The sequence below is a fragment of the Seriola lalandi genome, unplaced genomic scaffold (genome assembly GCF_002814215.2).
Source record: "Seriola lalandi dorsalis isolate HSWRI2012SDOR001 ecotype SW California unplaced genomic scaffold, Sedor1 jcf7180002054440, whole genome shotgun sequence".
Taxonomy (NCBI): domain Eukaryota; kingdom Metazoa; phylum Chordata; class Actinopteri; order Carangiformes; family Carangidae; genus Seriola; species Seriola lalandi.
In genome coordinates this window covers 674,912-688,509 of record NW_019524993.1, presented here as the reverse complement: position 1 = coordinate 688,509, position 13,598 = coordinate 674,912, and positions in this window count along the sequence as shown.

Genomic DNA, 13,598 nt, shown 5'->3' with positions numbered 1-13,598 from the left:
TAGAACTGAAGCTGTGATACTTAGAGCTGGTTTCACTGTGACAAACTCAAGGTAATGTGTTCCATTCAGAAAGCATTTAATTTCAATGCAATTAAACATTTGAGTGAGACCCTTCAAAAGTGCTTAAAGTTATTATATGTAACTTTTCCACATTAAAATGTCTAAAAATTACTAGAAAGATTCTGTTTTTTTGAGTGGTGTACTTACATTATACCATGTTTCCATCAATTTTCAAACCTAGAGAAATCCATAATTTTCTGATCGTACAAGGACACGATCAGTTTCATTTAGTCACCTGTCAATGGCTTCATATCCCCTTTGCACAGCATTGTGGTCATCTGACAGAAGTGGTCAAAATTGATTTATTTTATCCAGTTTTAGATATTGGTCATTTAATTAGATATTTTAACTGGATGAAGGATTTTAGTCATCGGACCTCTACATCATAATTTATCAGAGAAGCAAACTGTCAAACACAGATCTTAATGTGAAACTGTTTTATTCAGTGTTTTTATCTGATTTAATTACAGTCCATTTATTTTGACGAGTAGACCGCTGTGGATAATTCGGCACCCAGTAAAAAACTTCTTGCTGACTGCAATGATGGCAATGCTGGTGAGGACAACAACTCCCATGATCCCACACTTTCTTTATTCTTCATGAATAACTTGAAACTGACGACAGCATTTCAGCGGTGGAAAGAGCAAAATATCTACTGAATGACTACATTCACACTATTATTTTTTACACATTTGACAGGTTTTATTTTAATTCTCCATTTATTTTTCAAAACATTATGTATAATATTTTATATAATATAATATTTTATGCTGTTAACATGCAGAGTAGAGCAGAGATTGTTTTCTCTTTCTCTTTGAATGGATCAGTGTTTGTAATTTAAACCAGTCTGCAAGAAAAATAAGTCCCTAATCCAAACAGACACATAAAAACAGGCCTTAAACAGCCCTTATGTCACAAAACAAACTTTAGAAATGACTCAAAAAAGGACATAAACAGGATACTCTGTGCTCACATGTTCAAGCTTGTTTTAAACTGTTTCCATGCACACTTTTAGAAATACAAAGGGCACATATGTTCTGTTAGTTTTTCTATAAAATTTCTTCCACATGAAGGTCTAAATGATTCAAAGCTTTTGTAACACTGCTGCAGATAAAAGTTTGATGAGTAAAACTGAATTTGTTTTTTGTTTGTTTATTGTATAAGCATAAAAATAGCCTAAATTAAATTTAGTCAGGTAAAAGAAAAAGTGGGGGCAGCAGAAATAAGTTGTAAGCACAACACTGACATATCATCACCTTCCAAGTTGATATGATGAACATGTTAGCAAACATTTACACATCACACACAGAGCAACATCACCATTAAGTTGGAGTCGTGTTTCTGGCCACCTGATGAATGTAAGTCCAATATTCACTCTCTTTTAGCTCTGTTTTGGTTTTGGCCAACTCCACTATGCTCACCAGGTGGTCGCTAACTGTGTTGCTAATATTCGGCAGGTGGCCAGCATGACTCCAAATGAATGATAATGTTAATGGTTAAATAAACAGTTGTTTACAAATTGTTTCCACTGCCCCCAAGCGGCCAAAAATGTCTAAATCCTTAAAGACATACATCACATACACAGACATGCAAATATTTGTTTGAACCATAAATGGAAAAACCTAAAAAATAACAAACTTCAGTGAGTTTTGTCCGCAGCAGGGTTATTTCTGTGTGACTTGGTGAAGGGGCTCGCCTTGGAAACCTCATTAAATTCATGTTTTTGCAAATCTGATTGTGATTCATATCAGACCAACACAAACATCTCTGTGGATACAAGCTGTATTAATAACATGATGGACAGACATTTATTAATATTTCAATACACTTTGAGAGAGAATTTCAACATAAAGCTGGTGCTCTGACAAATTTCAGACAAAATATGAACCAGTCATGATAACATAGAATATTTTGAAAAAGAAAAGAATAATAGTTAATTGGCTTGAGTTTTGCCTCACTGCTGCACCCTGACTTTGTGATGTGAATCATTGTTTTATAAAACACAGTCATGCAGAAGCGGAAGTCCCTGCACTTTGTTGTGTGTGCATCTCTGTAGAGTGCAATCTGTGTACCAAGCCCTTGTAACTTTTTCATTTCTTTGTTTTCTTTTTCATGAAATGACCTTTCCTTACATGCAGAAAGAGCAGAGCAGAAAACAAGTTATACAGTAACAATGATTGGCATTCAAGCAACAGAGCAATCAGAGCCTGAAATTGCATTGAAATTACAGAAGCTGTGAAAGTTGATGACAAAATGGAAAAGGTGGGACGAGATGAATCTAAAAATGTAATGTCATTATTTTAGCACTTTCACGCAAATCACCCTTTTAAACAGTCAAACAAATCTCCAAAAGAGACGAGCAGGGCTGCCGGAATAAATAATCTATAATCTATCTGAACATTAACATTTCCTCTGAGGAGAAAATTATACTCTTTACAACACAAAGCACAATACACAGCTGTCATTTAGTAGATTTTCCTCATACATACAACAGTTTGCTATATGGCTATTAAGAAGTCATTATAAGCTAATATTCAAATATAATCAATTAACTGAGAACAAACATAGGTAAATAACATAAAGTTAGAAAATGGTAAAAATGTAGAAAGAGATATGACAGAGCCTCACAGATGAACAGATGCTCATACGGACAAATGTAAGACAAAGACCAATCTATAAGTTATATATCTGACTATCTCATACAGAATAACAGAAAACTGAGAGATACATTAAAGACCATGCTGGACAAATGAGTGTAACACTGTTTGTTGTCTTAAACTGGTCAGAGAGGCTCCTTTCTGTTTACATCAAGGTGCCGTTTGACTAGACAGCAACAACATAGGAAATGTCTTCAATCACAATCACAGGGTAGGTGAGGAAAATTGGAAATGTTTGTTGAAAATTGGAAATGTTTGGGGAAAATTGGGAAGAGATAGATTATTAAATGTGTGCCAACTGCAGAGAAGAAAAAGTAGGAAAACTAAGGAGCTAAACAAATAAGCTAGGGAAAGATACATAGATTAAAATAATCATGTAATAATAATAATAATAATAATAATAATTTAAAAAAAAAAAAAATAATAATTATTATTATTATACATTTTATTTACAGCACTTTTAAAGGAACTCAAAGACACAAAAACAGAGCAGCAGGGCACAGGATTAAAAGTTGGTGGATGAAAAGAGGAAAAACTCTTATATAAAGCATCAGTGACAGAGGTGAGAATCAAAGTTAAATGTATGTATTTAATGTACATGGGGAGAGAGATCCCGAGGGTGGGGGCAGTTGTGGAGAAGGCTCTGTCACCCTGAATTCAGTGTTTGGTTCCTCTGGGTATGGATGGATGGTTTGACCCAGCTGAGTGGAGTTTTGGTGCTGGGGTGGGTTGGTGGTAGAGATCAGAGAGGTTCTGGAGGACTTTGTAGATGATGAGGAGGATCTTGAATTCGATGTTGTGCCACAAAGTATTCAATAATCACTTTCTTAAATCAGCAGTGTGGATTTTATTGACTGAAGGTATTAAATGAAGAATGTTGTTGAAGATCCTTGAACAAATTGTATGCTGCCTCTTCAGAATTTAACTGGCGCTCAGAGCATAATGCAAACGCTTGAAATTGCATTTCTTAAAAGCCAGTGGGGAAGAATCTAATCTAATCTAAATCTAAGTACAAACATGACAGCCTTCAACACAAGCAAAATCCATCATATTTCTGCTTTTATCTGAACTGCCAAATTCCAACAACCTGCTCAAATTGAGTCTCTGCAGCTTGTCTGTTAATGCTAAATATGCTGCTAATTTATGTGTGATGTTTTGACATTCCCTCAGATTGTTAGTTTTCAGGGTTTAAATCATTTTTGTCATTTTTACACAGGAATTTTAGTGTTAAACTTTTATGATTTCCTCCATATAACCTACTACAATATGTTTCAAAGGCGTAGGTTTGGTCTCAACATTGGTAGGGACACAACAACCCGCCACTCCTCCAAAACAGGGCCGTCAAACAAGTGGTTTATTAACATTTAAAATCTGAATTTACATTCATGAATGCCCATATGCAAATGTTATACAATGAATTTCCATATAGGAAATATATGTACGTTTGAAGTAAAATCATATATGTAGTTAAAATACAGCCTATATATGTAAAAATTGCAATGCAACCTGTTTGAAATTGGAACAATATCATATATTGACATATATTTCGAGCTAATACAAACATATATTTAAGTATGTCTATTTATATTATAAACATATGTTACATCAATATGTATCCATCCCAAAACCTATCAATATATGTTCATATTATGTATGTAAATATAAAATATAGACATGTATGTTTAAATTGAATAAGAATTTATTAAGAAAATAATATAAAAATAAATAGAATTTTAATAAGCATGTCATTTTAAAGAAGTTGAATTTTACTATGAGCACTTCATATATGTTATAAAATTATACCCCCATATATCCAACATGATAAGGTACACAAATGTCAAGAAACATCAAAGTATAGTATGGCATAAAGAGTCATAGTATAATATGGCTTAAAAATGTCAAAAAACGTCACAGTATAGTATGGCATAAAAATGTCAAAAAAGGTTATAGCATGGTAAGGTACACAAATGTCAAAGAAACATCAAGGTATAGTACGGCATATAAATGCTCAAAAATGTCATGGTATAGTATGGCATAAAAATATCCTAAAACGTCATAGTATGGTATGGCAGAAAAATGTCCAAAAACGTCATAGTATGGTATGGCAGAAAAACGTCCAAAAACGTCATAGTATGGTATGGCATGAAATATCATAGTATAGTATGGCATAAAAATGTCAAAAAACGTCACAGTATAGTATGGCATAAAACTGTCAAAAAAGGCTATAGCATGGTAAGGTACACAAATGTCAAAGAAACATCAAGGTATAGTATGGCATATAAATGCTCAAAAATGTCATGGTATGGTATGGCATAAAAATGTCAAAAAAGGTTATAGCATTGTAAGGTACAAAAATGTCAAGAAACATAAAGGTATAGTATGGCATAAAGAGTCATAGTATAATATGGCATAAATATGTCAAAAAACGTCACAGTATAGTATGGCAGAAAAATGTCCTAAAACGTCATAGTATAGTATGCCATAAAAATGTCAAAAAAGGTTATAGCATGGTAAGGTACACAACTGTCAAGAAACATCAAAGTATAGTACGGCATAAAGAGTCATAGTATAGTATGGCATAAAAATGTCAAAAACATCATGGTATAGTATGGCATAAAAATCTTAAAAAAAAACGTCATAGTATAGTATGGCATAAAAATCTTAAAAAAAAACGTCATAGTATAGTATGGCATAAAAATGTCAAAAAACGTCATAGTATAGTATGGCATAAAAATGTCAAAAAATATCATAGTATAGTATGGCATAAAAATTTTTTAAAAAAACGTCACAGTATAGTATGGCATAAAAATGTCAAAAAACGTCATAGTATAGTATGGCATGAAAATGTCAAAAAACGTCATAGTATAGTATGGCATGAAATATCATAGTATAGTATGGCATAAAAATGTCAAAAAACGTCACAGTATAGTTTGGCATAAAACTGTCAAAAAAGGCTATAGCATGGTAAGGTACACAAATGTCAAGAAATATCAAAGTATAGTATGGCATAAAGAGTCATAGTATAATATGGCATAAAAATGTCAAAAAACGTCATAGTATGGTATGGCATAAAAATGTCAAAAAACGTCATAGTATAGTATGGCATAAAAATGTAAAAAAATATCATAGTATAGTATGGCATAAAATTTTTTTAAAAAAACGTCATAGTATAGTATGGCATAAAAATGTCAAAAAACGTCATGGTATAGTATGGCATAAAAATGTAAAAAAAAACGTCATAGTATAGTATTTCATAAAAATGTCAAAGAAGGTTATAGCATTGTAAGGTACAAAAATGTCAAGAAACATAAAGGTATAGTATGGCATAAGGAGTCATAGTATAATATGGCATAAAAATGTAAAAAAACGTCACAGTACAGTATGGCAGAAAAATGTCCTAAAACGTCATAGTATAGTATGGCAGAAAATCGTCCAAAAACGTCATAGTATAGTATGGCATAAAAATGTCAAAAAACGTCATAGTATAGTATGGCATAAAAATGTCAAAAAACATCATAGTATAGTATGGCATAAAAATGTCAAAAAACGTCACAGTATAGTATGGCATAAAACTGTCAAAAAAGGCTATTGCATGGTAAGGTACACAACTGTCAAGAAATATCAAAGTATAGTATGGCAAAAAGAGTCATAGTATAATATGGCAAAAAACTGTCAAAAAACATCATAGTATAGTATGGCAGAAAAATGTCAAAAAACGTCATAGTATGGTATGGCATGAAATATCATAGTATAGTATGGCATAGAACTCTCAAAAAACGTCACAGTAAAATATGGCTTCAAAATGTCATAAAATCTAATGTTTAAGTCTTTGGATTGGGGAAGGTCGGCAAAGAAAATCCATACAGATAGAGGGAGAACATGCAATTGCAACACAGAAATGCCCTATGCCCGGGATTCGAACCCAGGACCTTCTTTGTTGAAGGTTAGAATGCTAACCACTGTACCACCGTCTTAACACAGCACAAAATCATGGTGAAGTGTAGTGCATAAAATAATCATAAAAGGGTACAATAGTATGGTAAGGAATACAAATGTCAAAAAACTTCATAGTATAGTATAGCATAAAAATGTCCTAAAACGTCATATTATAATATGGCATAAAAATGTCAAAAAACATCATAGTATGGTATGGCATGAAAATGTCAAAAAACGTCATAGTATGGTATGGCATGAAATAAGGCTATAGTATAGTATGGCATAAAAATGTCAAAAAGCGTCATAGTATGGTATGGCATAAAAATGTCAAAAAACGTCATAGTATGGTATGGCATGAAATATCATAGTATAGTATGGCATAAAACTGTCAAAAAAGGCTATAGCATGGTAAGGTACACATATGTCAAGAAATATCAAAGTATAGTATGGCATAAAGAGTCATAGTATAGTATGGCATAAAAATGTCAAAAAACATCATAGTACAGTAATGCATAAAAATGCTAAAAAATGTCATGGTATAGTATGGCATAAAAATGTCGTAAAACTTCATAGTATAGTATGGCAGAAAAACGTCCAAAAACGTCATAGTATATTATGTCATAAAAATGTCAAAAAAGGTTATAGCATGGTAAGGTACACAAATGTCAAGAAACATCAAAGTATAATATGGCATAAAGAGTCATAGTATAGTATGGCATAAAAATGTCAAAAACGTCATAGTATAGTATGGCATAAAAATGTCAAAAACGTCATAGTATAGTATGGCATAAAAATGTTAAAAAAAACATCATAATATAATAAGGCATATAAATGCTCAAAAATTTCATGGTATAGTATGGCATAAAAAAAAAACGTCATAGTAGAGTATGCCATAAAATTGTAAAAAAAAACGTCACAGTATAGTATGGCATAAAAATGTCAAAAAACATCATAGTATGGTATGGCATGAAATATCATAGTATAGTATGGCATAAAAATGTCAAAAAACGTCACAGTATAGTATGGCATAAAAATGTCAGAAAACGTCACAGTATAGTATGGCATAAAAAGTCATAACAACGTCATAGTATAGTAAGGCATAAAAAGTCAGAAAAACGTCATAGTATAGTAAGGCATAAAAAGTCATAGTATAGTATGGCATAAAAATGTCAAAAAAGGTTATAGCATGGTAAGGTACACAAATGTCAAGAAACATCATAGTATAGTATGGCATAAAGAGTCATAGTATAGTACGGCATAAAAATGTCAAAAAACGTCATAGTATAGTATGGCATAAAAATGTTAAAAAAAACATCATAATATAATAAGGCATATAAATGCTCAAAAATTTCATGGTATAGTATGGCATAAAAATGTCAAAAAACATCATAGTATGGTATGGCATGAAATATCATAGTATAGTATGGCATAAAAATGTCAAAAAACGTCATAGTATAGTATGGCATAAAAATGTCAAAAAACGTCATAGTATAGTATGGCATAAAAATGTCAAAAAACATCATAGTATAGTATGGCAGAAAAATGTCAAAAAACTTCATAGTATGGTAAGGCATGAAATATCATAGTATAGTATGGCATAGAACTCTCAAAAAACGTCACAGTAAAATATGGCTTCAAAATGTCATAAAATCTAATGTTTAAGTCTTTGGATTGTGGAAGGTCGGCAAAGATAATCCATACAGATAGAGGGAGAACATGCAATCGCAACACAGAAATGCCCTATGCCCAGGATTCGAACCCAGGACCTTCTTTGTTGAAGGTTAGAATGCTAACCACTGTACCACCGTCTTAACAGAGCACAAAATCATGGTGAAGTGTAGTTCATAAAACAATCATAGAAGGGTACAGTAGTATGGTTAAGGAATACAAATGTCAAAAAACTTCATAGTATAGTATAGCATAAAAATGTCCTAAAACGTCATAATATAATATGGCATAAAAATGTCAAAAAACATCATAGTATGGTATGGCATGAAAATGTCAAAAAACGTCATAGTATGGTATGGCATGAAATATCAGAGTATAGTATGGCATAAAAATGTCAAAAAAGGTCATAGTATGGTATGGCATGAAATATCATAGTATAGTATGGCATAGAACTCTCAAAAAACGTCACAGTAAAATATGGCATCAAAATGTCATAAAATCTAATGTTTAAGTCTTTGGATTGTGGAAGGTAGGCAGAGAAAATCCATACAGATAGAGGGAGAACATGCAATCTCAACACAGAAATGCCCTATGCCTGGGATTCGAACCCAGGGCCTTCTTTGTTAAAGGTAAGAATGTTAACCACTGTACCACCGTCTTAACACAGCACAAAATCATGGTGAAGTGTAGGGGATAAAATAATCATAAAAGGGTACAATAGTATGGTAAGGAATAAAAATGTCCTAAAATGTCATAGTATAATATGGCATAAAAATGTCAAAAAACGTCATAGTATAGTATGGCATAAAAATGTCCTAAAACGTCATAGTATAGTATGGCATAAAAATGTAAAAAAAAAAACGTCATAGTATAGTATGTCATAAAAATGTCAAGAAACCTCATAGTATAGTAAGGTCTAAAAATGTCATAGTATAGTAAGGCATCAAAATGTCATAGTATAGTAGGACATAAAATGTCATAAAAACATCATAGTATAGCAAGGCATAAATCAATCAACACATAACCTTCTCACTGTGAGACAAAGATTATAGCTACTGCACCATAGAGCAAACCCTTGAATACCTTGTTGTAGAGTAGGGCATAAAAAGATCAAAGTATAGTAAGGCCTTAGAACTCATATTATAGTGATGTATAAAAAGTCATAGTATTGTAAGGCATAAAAACATCAAAAAATTAGTTAGTTCAGTTCACCTCTATTACAGTAGGCTGAAATCTTACAGATAAATTTTAAATATTGGGAAAGTGTTAACCAAAATCATATTCATAGCCAGATGTGTATATTTTTCCTTGATCTAGGTGAACTAGCCCTTTAAAAGGATCACTAAGCATGCCATTGACAATTCTCATTGCTTCAGTTCAAAACAATCCATATTATCTCATTCAGATATTTCAGAGTGACAGTTAGTTTAGCCAGACCTCTGTCTTATAACATGAAGAGATGCTGTCTTTGTGTCTGGCAGTGTTATATTGAACATATCTGGAAACCAAACTCACCAGTGAGGGGAAATTATGAAACAAGCCTGAAGATGGCAACTGAGTCAAACCTTGTAAAATACTGCCGAACAATGAAAACACTGTTCTTGTTACACATTTTGTATTACCAGAAATGTAAAAGTTGTTGTTTGGAGGATTGCTTGTGTGTGAAGCAGCTTTACATGACACAATCACATGTAAAAGCTCTCACAAAATGGGTAATGCCTAAATCTGGTAAATTAGCTGGAAACAAAGAAACAGACATCAATTCAATTAAAAATGTCACAGATCATTACATTAACATCATTCCACGTACAGGCAACTAAGGGTTTTAAAAGGTAAAAGGCAATATAAATATGGTCTAGTATTTTACATAAAACTGTGAGTTGTTTTCTGTATTGAATAAAAAAAAAAACACCATTCTGGAGATGCCTTCATCAACCAATTGTGACAGATTTTAATTGTTCTCCTGTGCCATTCAAAGTATGTTTTCTTTTTCATTTTTGGGGGTGACTTTTCCTTTATTAGACATAAAAAGAGATTTTGAAATAAGCATTTCACCTCTCTTGTCAGAGTTTTATAAGAATATACTACTGTCTACAAAGCATGAATATCATCTATTTCAAAATGGTTGCCCAAGGATAGATGCAGTCAGAAAAGAGAGCAATTGTAAATGAAAACAATGTGGTGCATCTTTCTTTGAGACCATTTTAATATAAGAACATTCATTCAAACGGGAAGCATGCGCATAAAAAAGTGCCAAATTTCTATCTTTGGTCAGATTATTTGTTTTTTTTGTTTTGTTTTATTTTGTTTTTTATAAGCAGCCAAGTGGGAACATTTTTCACGTCAGACTCTGATTTCGAATTCTGAGTGGGCAATATTGTGGATTTCTGACACTGATGATATCTTCCACTTGGTGAAAAAAGAACAACAGACATGTCAACAAACTATTGGGAGAATGGCTCCAAATGCTCCACCTCTGGCAGTTAAAATCAGATAAAACCAAATCTGAACACTAATACTGTTTGAATCAGATTCCACTTGGTAATGAATACATAACACTCACAACAAACACATCTTATTTAGGCTGTTTATCTGATGTGACTGCAAGGTTAGCATCAGGGCTAAATAATTTAAATTGTTTATTTGACGCAGTATCTAACTCCTTCTCTTTGATTGGCAGGTTCCCTTGTTGTCAACCTGATTTTTCCTTGTTTTCCTGCCTGTTAATCCTCTTATCCGCCTGTTAGTGGTGTGCCAGAATCCTACCTCAGCCCACCAGTTTGGTACCCACACTCATCAGCCTCCCGTCAGTCTTCTCCTGTGGCCTTCCACATGCCAGTGTTCACTAGTCTTCAGCTGCATTCATACAAAGGTGCCTTCATTCTACCCCAGCAGTCAACCAGTCTCCAATCAGACCTCCTCTGCTTCCTGCTGACCCTCCACCTGTTAAAGATTCAGTTTGATCCACATCAACTGGTGGTACGACCAAGTTGAAAAGCAAAAAGTGCTTACTACGAATCTCGTGAGAAGAAAAGCAAGCAGCCATAGCTTCCTCCGGCGGCTGCATAACATAACTCCTGGATTTCTCAGAGAAATCACTGTATTTTGTGTCTTAATGGTCTCAAAGGAATGACCTGTACAAATGGGAATAATGGCGCACACTTTGGGACCATATGAAAATATTCATGGTGTTGCACCAAGAGAGCAATACTATGTCAGTATGTGAGTGATGTATTAAAGAGTCCTCCACCAATTAAGCACTTTTTGTACTTTAGTGCTTGTATAACACTGTTGGACTCATAATTGACTATTTGAAAATTGTTCATTATTCTTCCTTGTCCCTTTCCCTTCTTTCTTGGAGCCAGTATACCCACAATGCAACTTAACCACCAACAGTTTGGTTGGAGATTCGAGTGCATCATTCTAGTACCAGCTAGGCTCAATGCTGCTGATGGTGACTCAAGTGACATCGGTTTATCAGACTTCACAGCTTCCTCTGGAGCCACAAATGCATTTATATGTACCTTTCTTTCACATATCCAGTGGTTGCCTACTCCCCAGCACCTGTAAACAGACTTTGATGTGTAAAAGAAGTAGAGTTCCCCTTTAAGTCAAAACTGAACAATAATTCCATTCCCTCAAAAGTTCCACATTCTGCTTGTGTCTGCATTTGGTCAACTCTTCAAAGTCAGTTTTCATTTATTTTTTGTGTGGCTCTGAACCCCTTCAGCTATGTCAAACAGATGGCTAACCGCAATACATAGACTGACTTATGAGCAATACTCCAGAGGGTATTACACTTAAATTGACTGCTGAAGTTGAAGTAGTTTGGATTATAGGACCCTGGAAATCTGCAAACCAAAATCCTTTTCATCAGAATGTTTATATGTGTCATAGTTCAGCTGCCATGCTGTAATCCCTGTCGCACCTCTGTGTGTGTGTGTGCGTGTGGTGGTGTGTGTGTGTGTGTGTGTGTGTGTGTGTGCGCGCGCACAACAATAGGTATATATATAAATATATATATATAGTATATATGTTCTCTAGTTCTACTGCACCACAGTTCAGATGGTCATATTGTACTTCACTTGACACACTGAACAAGAAGTAAAATGCTACTTACTTATTTATGCATCAGCAATAATAATCTAATATTGTATTACAGTATAACACTGACAGTGCATTTTGCTAATAATACTTGTGTTCTTTTACTTACATTTTCAGTGTATGACTTTAATTGTAGTAATTGTTACTTGTTTGAATGTGGTACTGCTCTCTTGATCTGAATATTTCTTCCACCACAGTACATTTTGTACTCTGTACTGTATTCTACTTACAGTATTTGCTGTAGCACTCCCTTTTAATGTGGTGGTATATTTCTGCTACTGAGGTTTTCTGTTTTCTTTTTCTGTGTAGCTCTTCCCTTTAGTCCTTACATTGACCTTTTTAATTGTGACAGTTCTACTTTAAAATATCATTAGAATTTGACCTCATAATAACGACACTAATGACCAGGATAGATCAACCTCTTTGTCTGTGAAACTTACGCTTGTAGTTATTTACGGTGCATATGTATATGTGTTTGCTACTCAAGGGTTGTTCCAGTTCATAGCTTCATACCAGCTGCTCTTAGTTTTGCTTGAGGATGCTACTATAAATTGAGCCCTGGATTTCTCTCCAGCCTTATCCCCTGACATTTAAGCTGGGATAGTGACAATGCATTTCAATAGCCCATTGTTCTGAACCACTATCATCAGTAAAACCCAGGACCTGGGAGCTGTGCTTTTTCACCAAAAAGCAGAAAATGATCACCCATAATCAGACATCATACACCAAGATGTCTTGAACAGGGGCATTTCCAGCCATTAGGTGTAATTACTCGCCTGTATCTGCCTTTATATACCACTGTATTCATATCAAATAAGCCTCTCTGCACATGCTAACACCATAGTCCTGTCTGTCCTTTATATAGGACAACAGCAGTTCTGGCAGCAGTTAAGAAAAACACCCAACAAAAACACAAAATGGTGAGCTTGGCAAGACTGACACTGGGACAGAGTAGTTTATGTCTATTAGAGGTTCAGGAACTCGTATATGTTTGTTATTGATTTGTGCTAAGGCCTCACAACAGGAGAATCTATCAAATGTTATTCATGTTCTGCAGTATTATCACTCCTCTTTCTGCATTTGAACATGCACACCTGTGGTTAGTAAGGCTCTGCTTTTCTGAAATAGACCCATTTCATGGGTTTCACAATCTTTTAAAGCCATATGCCTTTA